We start from the raw sequence: 11,823 nt of genomic DNA, 5'->3' as shown, positions 1-11,823 counted from the left end.
TATCAAACCAACACCCACGGGAAGCTGTAAGCATAGAGGACATGCCTGCACCCCATTGGACTTACCTGTGTGGGTTAAATCCGGGTTATTTGACAACCTATGGCGGTGATGGTTCTGCTCAGGCAGAGCAGTGCTGATGCTCCTCATAAAGCTGTCGCTGCTGTGAAGGTTCTAGGTGACATCACAAATCCCTATGGTTACATACACAACAAAGCTGGGTTGTTGTTGTTTACACTCTGCAAGGCCTGTGGAAGTGAGTGACATCATAGCACTGTAGTTCTGAGGGTTGTAGATGGATGCAACAATCTCCTGTTGCTTCTATGAAGGCCGTAATAGACGACATCACCAAACAGCTCCATAGTCACATACACAGCAAAGGAGAGATGTTGTTTACACCTAGTGATGTCAGTGGTATTGAGTGACATCATAGCACAGTGCTAAGGCTCCTGGGCCTGGACACAGCAGCAGCTGCAATATCTCAACGGAGAATACGTTTATATATATGTGTGTGTGTGCGCGTATATATATATATATATATATATATATATATATATATATATTTCTCCGCCGAAATCACTTTTAAACCCATTTCCACCTTTTTTTCCCTTCTCTTCCTCTTACTTTTTTTTCACGTTTTTTTACGTTTTTCTCCTTTTCGCCTCTTTTCTGGGCGTATTATTCTTCTTTTTCTTCTTTTTTTTCGTCTAATGCATACCCCATCAGTGCAGCAATGCTTATTCAATACCGCCAGCAGATGGAGACACTGGGGGATAATTTTCTAAGGATTTATACTGATTTTTCCTGTCTGAATTTGTCGCACAGAAAGTTGCAGGCCAAATATGTGCGACATTTCTGCGACTTTAGCTTCTAGAGCATTTTTACAACATTATACATAGGTGCTGAATACATAAAAAGCGACTGTTCAGCGACAGACAAGTCGCATCGGCTGAAAGTAGGCCAGAATGTCAGTCCATGTTGGAGCAGGTTTAGATACAGTCTAAAGCATAGATCTCAAAGTCTGTGCACAGAATTTAGCAAGGGCCTCGCACCTTCTGATGCATCAGGTAGGTGCACAATAGCATAGCCTAACCCTCTGTACTTTGGTCTATATTGATGCGGGACATAGACAGCCAGCTGATGACCAATCCATTAGTGCAATGGATGGCTGGAAGCATTTGTCTTTGCCTTTGCAATACCACAGAAGCAATGCATGGTCAATGTACAGCAATGACACACCTGTGTGAACAGCCAGGAGACCCCCCCCCCCCCCCCCATGTTATGTTACATAGTTACATAGTTAGTACGGTCGAAAAAAGACATATGTCCATCAAGTTCAACCAGGGAATTAAGGGGTAGGGGTGTGGCGCGATATTGGGGAAGGGATGAGATTTTATATTTCTTCATAAGCATTAATCTTATTTTGTCAATTAGGAACATTCAGCACCCACCCGCTATCAAGGCAGCTGCCTATCATGTCATGCCCTACCTGCACAGGTGTGCTGGCTACTCAAATGATCCAATTAAGGAGGCCATTTAGTCAGCAGCAGCAGAAGTCCTGTGCCTGGACGCTCCAACAGCGGCCAGACACAAGCAGAAGCAGAAGAAGCAGCAGCAGCACCACCTTTTGCTTTTTGGCTGCAGAAGCAGCAGCAGCAAGGCCCACAGGGCTGGCTAGCTGGCTAGCCAGCAAGCAAGCAGGTAGCAATGAAAGTAGGAATCTTTCTTTTTAACCCTGTAAGGGGGTGGTGCACTGTACCCGAAGATACTGCCATATCGGGTCAATGCATAGGGCGACGGAAGCAAGCTTCGAAATCAGCCCCCGTTCTCAAAAATCCATTTAATATATGGTCCCCAGATAGGGGACGTATCAGATATTAAACTGATAAGAACAGATACTACACTTGATCTTAGCCAAAAGGCCGAGAAGCGATAACCGTGAAAGGGGCGGGCCCAACAAGGTCCCCTTCATGGGCACTATCACTGCTTGCTGTCAGGGAGGCTGCCAGACAATTTTCCATGCACACTCTGGGCTGGGGGGCAGTCAACCACCAGTACACACAGCAGAACCTAAACCCATACCATTATTGCTAAGCAGCAAGACAGGGGCCCATTGCACTCCCACGGGGCCTTTTTAAATGCAATCCATAACCCGGATTTGCCAGGAACCCTTCTTACTCCTCCTACTTGCATGTGACACTGGGCTTAGGATCTGCATAGGAAACACACACACAAGCACACACCTACCTTTGTTGCCTGCAGATGCCTCCTTGGCTGTCCCCAAACGGTATCAAACCAACACCCACGGGAAGCTGTAAGCATAGAGGACATGCCTGCACCCCATTGGACTTACCTGTGTGGGTTAAATCCGGGTTATTTGACAACCTATGGCGGTGATGGTTCTGCTCAGGCAGAGCAGTGCTGATGCTCCTCATAAAGCTGTCGCTGCTGTGAAGGTTCTAGGTGACATCACAAATCCCTATGGTTACATACACAACAAAGCTGGGTTGTTGTTGTTTACACTCTGCAAGGCCTGTGGAAGTGAGTGACATCATAGCACTGTAGTTCTGAGGGTTGTAGATGGATGCAACAATCTCCTGTTGCTTCTATGAAGGCCGTAATAGACGACATCACCAAACAGCTCCATAGTCACATACACAGCAAAGGAGAGATGTTGTTTACACCTAGTGATGTCAGTGGTATTGAGTGACATCATAGCACAGTGCTAAGGCTCCTGGGCCTGGACACAGCAGCGGCTGCAATATCTCAACGGAGAATACGTTTATATATATGTGTGTGTGTGCGCGTATATATATATATATATATATATATATATATATATATATATATTTCTCCGCCGAAATCACTTTTAAACCCATTTCCACCTTTTTTTCCCTTCTCTTCCTCTTACTTTTTTTTCACGTTTTTTTACGTTTTTCTCCTTTTCGCCTCTTTTCTGGGCGTATTATTCTTCTTTTTCTTCTTTTTTTTCGTCTAATGCATACCCCATCAGTGCAGCAATGCTTATTCAATACCGCCAGCAGATGGAGACACTGGGGGATAATTTTCTAAGGATTTATACTGATTTTTCCTGTCTGAATTTGTCGCACAGAAAGTTGCAGGCCAAATATGTGCGACATTTCTGCGACTTTAGCTTCTAGAGCATTTTTACAACATTATACATAGGTGCTGAATACATAAAAAGCGACTGTTCAGCGACAGACAAGTCGCATCGGCTGAAAGTAGGCCAGAATGTCAGTCCATGTTGGAGCAGGTTTAGATACAGTCTAAAGCATAGATCTCAAAGTCTGTGCACAGAATTTAGCAAGGGCCTCGCACCTTCTGATGCATCAGGTAGGTGCACAATAGCATAGCCTAACCCTCTGTACTTTGGTCTATATTGATGCGGGACATAGACAGCCAGCTGATGACCAATCCATTAGTGCAATGGATGGCTGGAAGCATTTGTCTTTGCCTTTGCAATACCACAGAAGCAATGCATGGTCAATGTACAGCAATGACACACCTGTGTGAACAGCCAGGAGACCCCCCCCCCCCCCCCCCCATGTTATGTTACATAGTTACATAGTTAGTACGGTCGAAAAAAGACATATGTCCATCAAGTTCAACCAGGGAATTAAGGGGTAGGGGTGTGGCGCGATATTGGGGAAGGGATGAGATTTTATATTTCTTCATAAGCATTAATCTTATTTTGTCAATTAGGAACATTCAGCACCCACCCGCTATCAAGGCAGCTGCCTATCATGTCATGCCCTACCTGCACAGGTGTGCTGGCTACTCAAATGATCCAATTAAGGAGGCCATTTAGTCAGCAGCAGCAGAAGTCCTGTGCCTGGACGCTCCAACAGCGGCCAGACACAAGCAGAAGCAGAAGCAGCAGAAGCAGCAGCAGCACCACCTTTTGCTTTTTGGCTGCAGAAGCAGCAGCAGCAAGGCCCACAGGGCTGGCTAGCTGGCTAGCCAGCAAGCAAGCAGGTAGCAATGAAAGTAGGAATCTTTCTTTTTAACCCTGTAAGGGGGTGGTGCACTGTACCCGAAGATACTGCCATATCGGGTCAATGCATAGGGCGACGGAAGCAAGCTTCGAAATCAGCCCCCGTTCTCAAAAATCCATTTAATATATGGTCCCCAGATAGGGGACGTATCAGATATTAAACTGATAAGAACAGATACTACACTTGATCTTAGCCAAAAGGCCGAGAAGCGATAACCGTGAAAGGGGCGGGCCCAACAAGGTCCCCTTCATGGGCACTATCACTGCTTGCTGTCAGGGAGGCTGCCAGACAATTTTCCATGCACACTCTGGGCTGGGGGGCAGTCAACCACCAGTACACACAGCAGAACCTAAACCCATACCATTATTGCTAAGCAGCAAGACAGGGGCCCATTGCACTCCCACGGGGCCTTTTTAAATGCAATCCATAACCCGGATTTGCCAGGAACCCTTCTTACTCCTCCTACTTGCATGTGACACTGGGCTTAGGATCTGCATAGGAAACACACACACAAGCACACACCTACCTTTGTTGCCTGCAGATGCCTCCTTGGCTGTCCCCAAACGGTATCAAACCAACACCCACGGGAAGCTGTAAGCATAGAGGACATGCCTGCACCCCATTGGACTTACCTGTGTGGGTTAAATCCGGGTTATTTGACAACCTATGGCGGTGATGGTTCTGCTCAGGCAGAGCAGTGCTGATGCTCCTCATAAAGCTGTCGCTGCTGTGAAGGTTCTAGGTGACATCACAAATCCCTATGGTTACATACACAACAAAGCTGGGTTGTTGTTGTTTACACTCTGCAAGGCCTGTGGAAGTGAGTGACATCATAGCACTGTAGTTCTGAGGGTTGTAGATGGATGCAACAATCTCCTGTTGCTTCTATGAAGGCCGTAATAGACGACATCACCAAACAGCTCCATAGTCACATACACAGCAAAGGAGAGATGTTGTTTACACCTAGTGATGTCAGTGGTATTGAGTGACATCATAGCACAGTGCTAAGGCTCCTGGGCCTGGACACAGCAGCGGCTGCAATATCTCAACGGAGAATACGTTTATATATATGTGTGTGTGTGCGCGTATATATATATATATATATATATATATATATATATATATATATATATATTTCTCCGCCGAAATCACTTTTAAACCCATTTCCACCTTTTTTTCCCTTCTCTTCCTCTTACTTTTTTTTCACGTTTTTTTACGTTTTTCTCCTTTTCGCCTCTTTTCTGGGCGTATTATTCTTCTTTTTCTTCTTTTTTTTCGTCTAATGCATACCCCATCAGTGCAGCAATGCTTATTCAATACCGCCAGCAGATGGAGACACTGGGGGATAATTTTCTAAGGATTTATACTGATTTTTCCTGTCTGAATTTGTCGCACAGAAAGTTGCAGGCCAAATATGTGCGACATTTCTGCGACTTTAGCTTCTAGAGCATTTTTACAACATTATACATAGGTGCTGAATACATAAAAAGCGACTGTTCAGCGACAGACAAGTCGCATCGGCTGAAAGTAGGCCAGAATGTCAGTCCATGTTGGAGCAGGTTTAGATACAGTCTAAAGCATAGATCTCAAAGTCTGTGCACAGAATTTAGCAAGGGCCTCGCACCTTCTGATGCATCAGGTAGGTGCACAATAGCATAGCCTAACCCTCTGTACTTTGGTCTATATTGATGCGGGACATAGACAGCCAGCTGATGACCAATCCATTAGTGCAATGGATGGCTGGAAGCATTTGTCTTTGCCTTTGCAATACCACAGAAGCAATGCATGGTCAATGTACAGCAATGACACACCTGTGTGAACAGCCAGGAGACCCCCCCCCCCCCCCCCCCCATGTTATGTTACATAGTTACATAGTTAGTACGGTCGAAAAAAGACATATGTCCATCAAGTTCAACCAGGGAATTAAGGGGTAGGGGTGTGGCGCGATATTGGGGAAGGGATGAGATTTTATATTTCTTCATAAGCATTAATCTTATTTTGTCAATTAGGAACATTCAGCACCCACCCGCTATCAAGGCAGCTGCCTATCATGTCATGCCCTACCTGCACAGGTGTGCTGGCTACTCAAATGATCCAATTAAGGAGGCCATTTAGTCAGCAGCAGCAGAAGTCCTGTGCCTGGACGCTCCAACAGCGGCCAGACACAAGCAGAAGCAGAAGCAGCAGAAGCAGCAGCAGCACCACCTTTTGCTTTTTGGCTGCAGAAGCAGCAGCAGCAAGGCCCACAGGGCTGGCTAGCTGGCTAGCCAGCAAGCAAGCAGGTAGCAATGAAAGTAGGAATCTTTCTTTTTAACCCTGTAAGGGGGTGGTGCACTGTACCCGAAGATACTGCCATATCGGGTCAATGCATAGGGCGACGGAAGCAAGCTTCGAAATCAGCCCCCGTTCTCAAAAATCCATTTAATATATGGTCCCCAGATAGGGGACGTATCAGATATTAAACTGATAAGAACAGATACTACACTTGATCTTAACCAAAAGGCCGAGAAGCGATAACCGTGAAAGGGGCGGGCCCAACAAGGTCCCCTTCATGGGCACTATCACTGCTTGCTGTCAGGGAGGCTGCCAGACAATTTTCCATGCACACTCTGGGCTGGGGGGCAGTCAACCACCAGTACACACAGCAGAACCTAAACCCATACCATTATTGCTAAGCAGCAAGACAGGGGCCCATTGCACTCCCACGGGGCCTTTTTAAATGCAATCCATAACCCGGATTTGCCAGGAACCCTTCTTACTCCTCCTACTTGCATGTGACACTGGGCTTAGGATCTGCATAGGAAACACACACACAAGCACACACCTACCTTTGTTGCCTGCAGATGCCTCCTTGGCTGTCCCCAAACGGTATCAAACCAACACCCACGGGAAGCTGTAAGCATAGAGGACATGCCTGCACCCCATTGGACTTACCTGTGTGGGTTAAATCCGGGTTATTTGACAACCTATGGCGGTGATGGTTCTGCTCAGGCAGAGCAGTGCTGATGCTCCTCATAAAGCTGTCGCTGCTGTGAAGGTTCTAGGTGACATCACAAATCCCTATGGTTACATACACAACAAAGCTGGGTTGTTGTTGTTTACACTCTGCAAGGCCTGTGGAAGTGAGTGACATCATAGCACTGTAGTTCTGAGGGTTGTAGATGGATGCAACAATCTCCTGTTGCTTCTATGAAGGCCGTAATAGACGACATCACCAAACAGCTCCATAGTCACATACACAGCAAAGGAGAGATGTTGTTTACACCTAGTGATGTCAGTGGTATTGAGTGACATCATAGCACAGTGCTAAGGCTCCTGGGCCTGGACACAGCAGCGGCTGCAATATCTCAACGGAGAATACGTTTATATATATGTGTGTGTGTGCGCGTATATATATATATATATATATATATATATATATATATTTCTCCGCCGAAATCACTTTTAAACCCATTTCCACCTTTTTTTCCCTTCTCTTCCTCTTACTTTTTTTTCACGTTTTTTTACGTTTTTCTCCTTTTCGCCTCTTTTCTGGGCGTATTATTCTTCTTTTTCTTCTTTTTTTTCGTCTAATGCATACCCCATCAGTGCAGCAATGCTTATTCAATACCGCCAGCAGATGGAGACACTGGGGGATAATTTTCTAAGGATTTATACTGATTTTTCCTGTCTGAATTTGTCGCACAGAAAGTTGCAGGCCAAATATGTGCGACATTTCTGCGACTTTAGCTTCTAGAGCATTTTTACAACATTATACATAGGTGCTGAATACATAAAAAGCGACTGTTCAGCGACAGACAAGTCGCATCGGCTGAAAGTAGGCCAGAATGTCAGTCCATGTTGGAGCAGGTTTAGATACAGTCTAAAGCATAGATCTCAAAGTCTGTGCACAGAATTTAGCAAGGGCCTCGCACCTTCTGATGCATCAGGTAGGTGCACAATAGCATAGCCTAACCCTCTGTACTTTGGTCTATATTGATGCGGGACATAGACAGCCAGCTGATGACCAATCCATTAGTGCAATGGATGGCTGGAAGCATTTGTCTTTGCCTTTGCAATACCACAGAAGCAATGCATGGTCAATGTACAGCAATGACACACCTGTGTGAACAGCCAGGAGACCCCCCCCCCCCCCCCCCCATGTTATGTTACATAGTTACATAGTTAGTACGGTCGAAAAAAGACATATGTCCATCAAGTTCAACCAGGGAATTAAGGGGTAGGGGTGTGGCGCGATATTGGGGAAGGGATGAGATTTTATATTTCTTCATAAGCATTAATCTTATTTTGTCAATTAGGAACATTCAGCACCCACCCGCTATCAAGGCAGCTGCCTATCATGTCATGCCCTACCTGCACAGGTGTGCTGGCTACTCAAATGATCCAATTAAGGAGGCCATTTAGTCAGCAGCAGCAGAAGTCCTGTGCCTGGACGCTCCAACAGCGGCCAGACACAAGCAGAAGCAGAAGCAGCAGAAGCAGCAGCAGCACCACCTTTTGCTTTTTGGCTGCAGAAGCAGCAGCAGCAAGGCCCACAGGGCTGGCTAGCTGGCTAGCCAGCAAGCAAGCAGGTAGCAATGAAAGTAGGAATCTTTCTTTTTAACCCTGTAAGGGGGTGGTGCACTGTACCCGAAGATACTGCCATATCGGGTCAATGCATAGGGCGACGGAAGCAAGCTTCGAAATCAGCCCCCGTTCTCAAAAATCCATTTAATATATGGTCCCCAGATAGGGGACGTATCAGATATTAAACTGATAAGAACAGATACTACACTTGATCTTAGCCAAAAGGCCGAGAAGCGATAACCGTGAAAGGGGCGGGCCCAACAAGGTCCCCTTCATGGGCACTATCACTGCTTGCTGTCAGGGAGGCTGCCAGACAATTTTCCATGCACACTCTGGGCTGGGGGGCAGTCAACCACCAGTACACACAGCAGAACCTAAACCCATACCATTATTGCTAAGCAGCAAGACAGGGGCCCATTGCACTCCCACGGGGCCTTTTTAAATGCAATCCATAACCCGGATTTGCCAGGAACCCTTCTTACTCCTCCTACTTGCATGTGACACTGGGCTTAGGATCTGCATAGGAAACACACACACAAGCACACACCTACCTTTGTTGCCTGCAGATGCCTCCTTGGCTGTCCCCAAACGGTATCAAACCAACACCCACGGGAAGCTGTAAGCATAGAGGACATGCCTGCACCCCATTGGACTTACCTGTGTGGGTTAAATCCGGGTTATTTGACAACCTATGGCGGTGATGGTTCTGCTCAGGCAGAGCAGTGCTGATGCTCCTCATAAAGCTGTCGCTGCTGTGAAGGTTCTAGGTGACATCACAAATCCCTATGGTTACATACACAACAAAGCTGGGTTGTTGTTGTTTACACTCTGCAAGGCCTGTGGAAGTGAGTGACATCATAGCACTGTAGTTCTGAGGGTTGTAGATGGATGCAACAATCTCCTGTTGCTTCTATGAAGGCCGTAATAGACGACATCACCAAACAGCTCCATAGTCACATACACAGCAAAGGAGAGATGTTGTTTACACCTAGTGATGTCAGTGGTATTGAGTGACATCATAGCACAGTGCTAAGGCTCCTGGGCCTGGACACAGCAGCGGCTGCAATATCTCAACGGAGAATACGTTTATATATATGTGTGTGTGTGCGCGTATATATATATATATATATATATATATATATATATATATATATATATATTTCTCCGCCGAAATCACTTTTAAACCCATTTCCACCTTTTTTTCCCTTCTCTTCCTCTTACTTTTTTTTCACGTTTTTTTACGTTTTTCTCCTTTTCGCCTCTTTTCTGGGCGTATTATTCTTCTTTTTCTTCTTTTTTTTCGTCTAATGCATACCCCATCAGTGCAGCAATGCTTATTCAATACCGCCAGCAGATGGAGACACTGGGGGATAATTTTCTAAGGATTTATACTGATTTTTCCTGTCTGAATTTGTCGCACAGAAAGTTGCAGGCCAAATATGTGCGACATTTCTGCGACTTTAGCTTCTAGAGCATTTTTACAACATTATACATAGGTGCTGAATACATAAAAAGCGACTGTTCAGCGACAGACAAGTCGCATCGGCTGAAAGTAGGCCAGAATGTCAGTCCATGTTGGAGCAGGTTTAGATACAGTCTAAAGCATAGATCTCAAAGTCTGTGCACAGAATTTAGCAAGGGCCTCGCACCTTCTGATGCATCAGGTAGGTGCACAATAGCATAGCCTAACCCTCTGTACTTTGGTCTATATTGATGCGGGACATAGACAGCCAGCTGATGACCAATCCATTAGTGCAATGGATGGCTGGAAGCATTTGTCTTTGCCTTTGCAATACCACAGAAGCAATGCATGGTCAATGTACAGCAATGACACACCTGTGTGAACAGCCAGGAGACCCCCCCCCCCCCCCCCATGTTATGTTACATAGTTACATAGTTAGTACGGTCGAAAAAAGACATATGTCCATCAAGTTCAACCAGGGAATTAAGGGGTAGGGGTGTGGCGCGATATTGGGGAAGGGATGAGATTTTATATTTCTTCATAAGCATTAATCTTATTTTGTCAATTAGGAACATTCAGCACCCACCCGCTATCAAGGCAGCTGCCTATCATGTCATGCCCTACCTGCACAGGTGTGCTGGCTACTCAAATGATCCAATTAAGGAGGCCATTTAGTCAGCAGCAGCAGAAGTCCTGTGCCTGGACGCTCCAACAGCGGCCAGACACAAGCAGAAGCAGAAGCAGCAGAAGCAGCAGCAGCACCACCTTTTGCTTTTTGGCTGCAGAAGCAGCAGCAGCAAGGCCCACAGGGCTGGCTAGCTGGCTAGCCAGCAAGCAAGCAGGTAGCAATGAAAGTAGGAATCTTTCTTTTTAACCCTGTAAGGGGGTGGTGCACTGTACCCGAAGATACTGCCATATCGGGTCAATGCATAGGGCGACGGAAGCAAGCTTCGAAATCAGCCCCCGTTCTCAAAAATCCATTTAATATATGGTCCCCAGATAGGGGACGTATCAGATATTAAACTGATAAGAACAGATACTACACTTGATCTTAGCCAAAAGGCCGAGAAGCGATAACCGTGAAAGGGGCGGGCCCAACAAGGTCCCCTTCATGGGCACTATCACTGCTTGCTGTCAGGGAGGCTGCCAGACAATTTTCCATGCACACTCTGGGCTGGGGGGCAGTCAACCACCAGTACACACAGCAGAACCTAAACCCATACCATTATTGCTAAGCAGCAAGACAGGGGCCCATTGCACTCCCACGGGGCCTTTTTAAATGCAATCCATAACCCGGATTTGCCAGGAACCCTTCTTACTCCTCCTACTTGCATGTGACACTGGGCTTAGGATCTGCATAGGAAACACACACACAAGCACACACCTACCTTTGTTGCCTGCAGATGCCTCCTTGGCTGTCCCCAAACGGTATCAAACCAACACCCACGGGAAGCTGTAAGCATAGAGGACATGCCTGCACCCCATTGGACTTACCTGTGTGGGTTAAATCCGGGTTATTTGACAACCTATGGCGGTGATGGTTCTGCTCAGGCAGAGCAGTGCTGATGCTCCTCATAAAGCTGTCGCTGCTGTGAAGGTTCTAGGTGACATCACAAATCCCTATGGTTACATACACAACAAAGCTGGGTTGTTGTTGTTTACACTCTGCAAGGCCTGTGGAAGTGAGTGACATCATAGCACTGTAGTTCTGAGGGTTGTAGATGGATGCAACAATCTCCTGTTGCTTCTATGAAGGCCGTAATAGACGACATCACCAAACAG

At 46.3% G+C, this 11,823-nt stretch overlaps 5 non-coding genes across 5 annotated transcripts; all 5 read right to left on the bottom strand.

Annotated features, from left to right (window-relative positions):
• Nucleotides 1–1,740: 1,740 nt before the first annotated feature.
• LOC130324408 (U2 spliceosomal RNA) lies at nucleotides 1,741–1,931 on the bottom strand. The gene has a single exon (XR_008869412.1). It is a non-coding gene; the product is annotated as a U2 spliceosomal RNA (small nuclear RNA).
• A 2,104-nt stretch (nucleotides 1,932–4,035) lies between these two features.
• LOC130324407 (U2 spliceosomal RNA) lies at nucleotides 4,036–4,226 on the bottom strand. The gene has a single exon (XR_008869411.1). It is a non-coding gene; the product is annotated as a U2 spliceosomal RNA (small nuclear RNA).
• Nucleotides 4,227–6,337: 2,111 nt separating this feature from the next.
• LOC130324409 (U2 spliceosomal RNA) lies at nucleotides 6,338–6,528 on the bottom strand. Its single transcript, XR_008869413.1, has one exon. It is a non-coding gene; the product is annotated as a U2 spliceosomal RNA (small nuclear RNA).
• Nucleotides 6,529–8,626: 2,098 nt separating this feature from the next.
• On the bottom strand, nucleotides 8,627–8,817 carry LOC130324406 (U2 spliceosomal RNA). Its single transcript, XR_008869410.1, has one exon. It is a non-coding gene; the product is annotated as a U2 spliceosomal RNA (small nuclear RNA).
• Nucleotides 8,818–10,925: 2,108 nt separating this feature from the next.
• LOC130324405 (U2 spliceosomal RNA) lies at nucleotides 10,926–11,116 on the bottom strand. The gene has a single exon (XR_008869409.1). It is a non-coding gene; the product is annotated as a U2 spliceosomal RNA (small nuclear RNA).
• Nucleotides 11,117–11,823: the final 707 nt, after the last annotated feature.

This window comes from Hyla sarda, unplaced genomic scaffold (genome assembly GCF_029499605.1).
Source record: "Hyla sarda isolate aHylSar1 unplaced genomic scaffold, aHylSar1.hap1 scaffold_2647, whole genome shotgun sequence".
Classification (NCBI taxonomy): domain Eukaryota; kingdom Metazoa; phylum Chordata; class Amphibia; order Anura; family Hylidae; genus Hyla; species Hyla sarda.
Note: the sequence above shows the minus strand (reverse complement) of the source record. Positions and strands in the feature narration are given on the sequence as shown.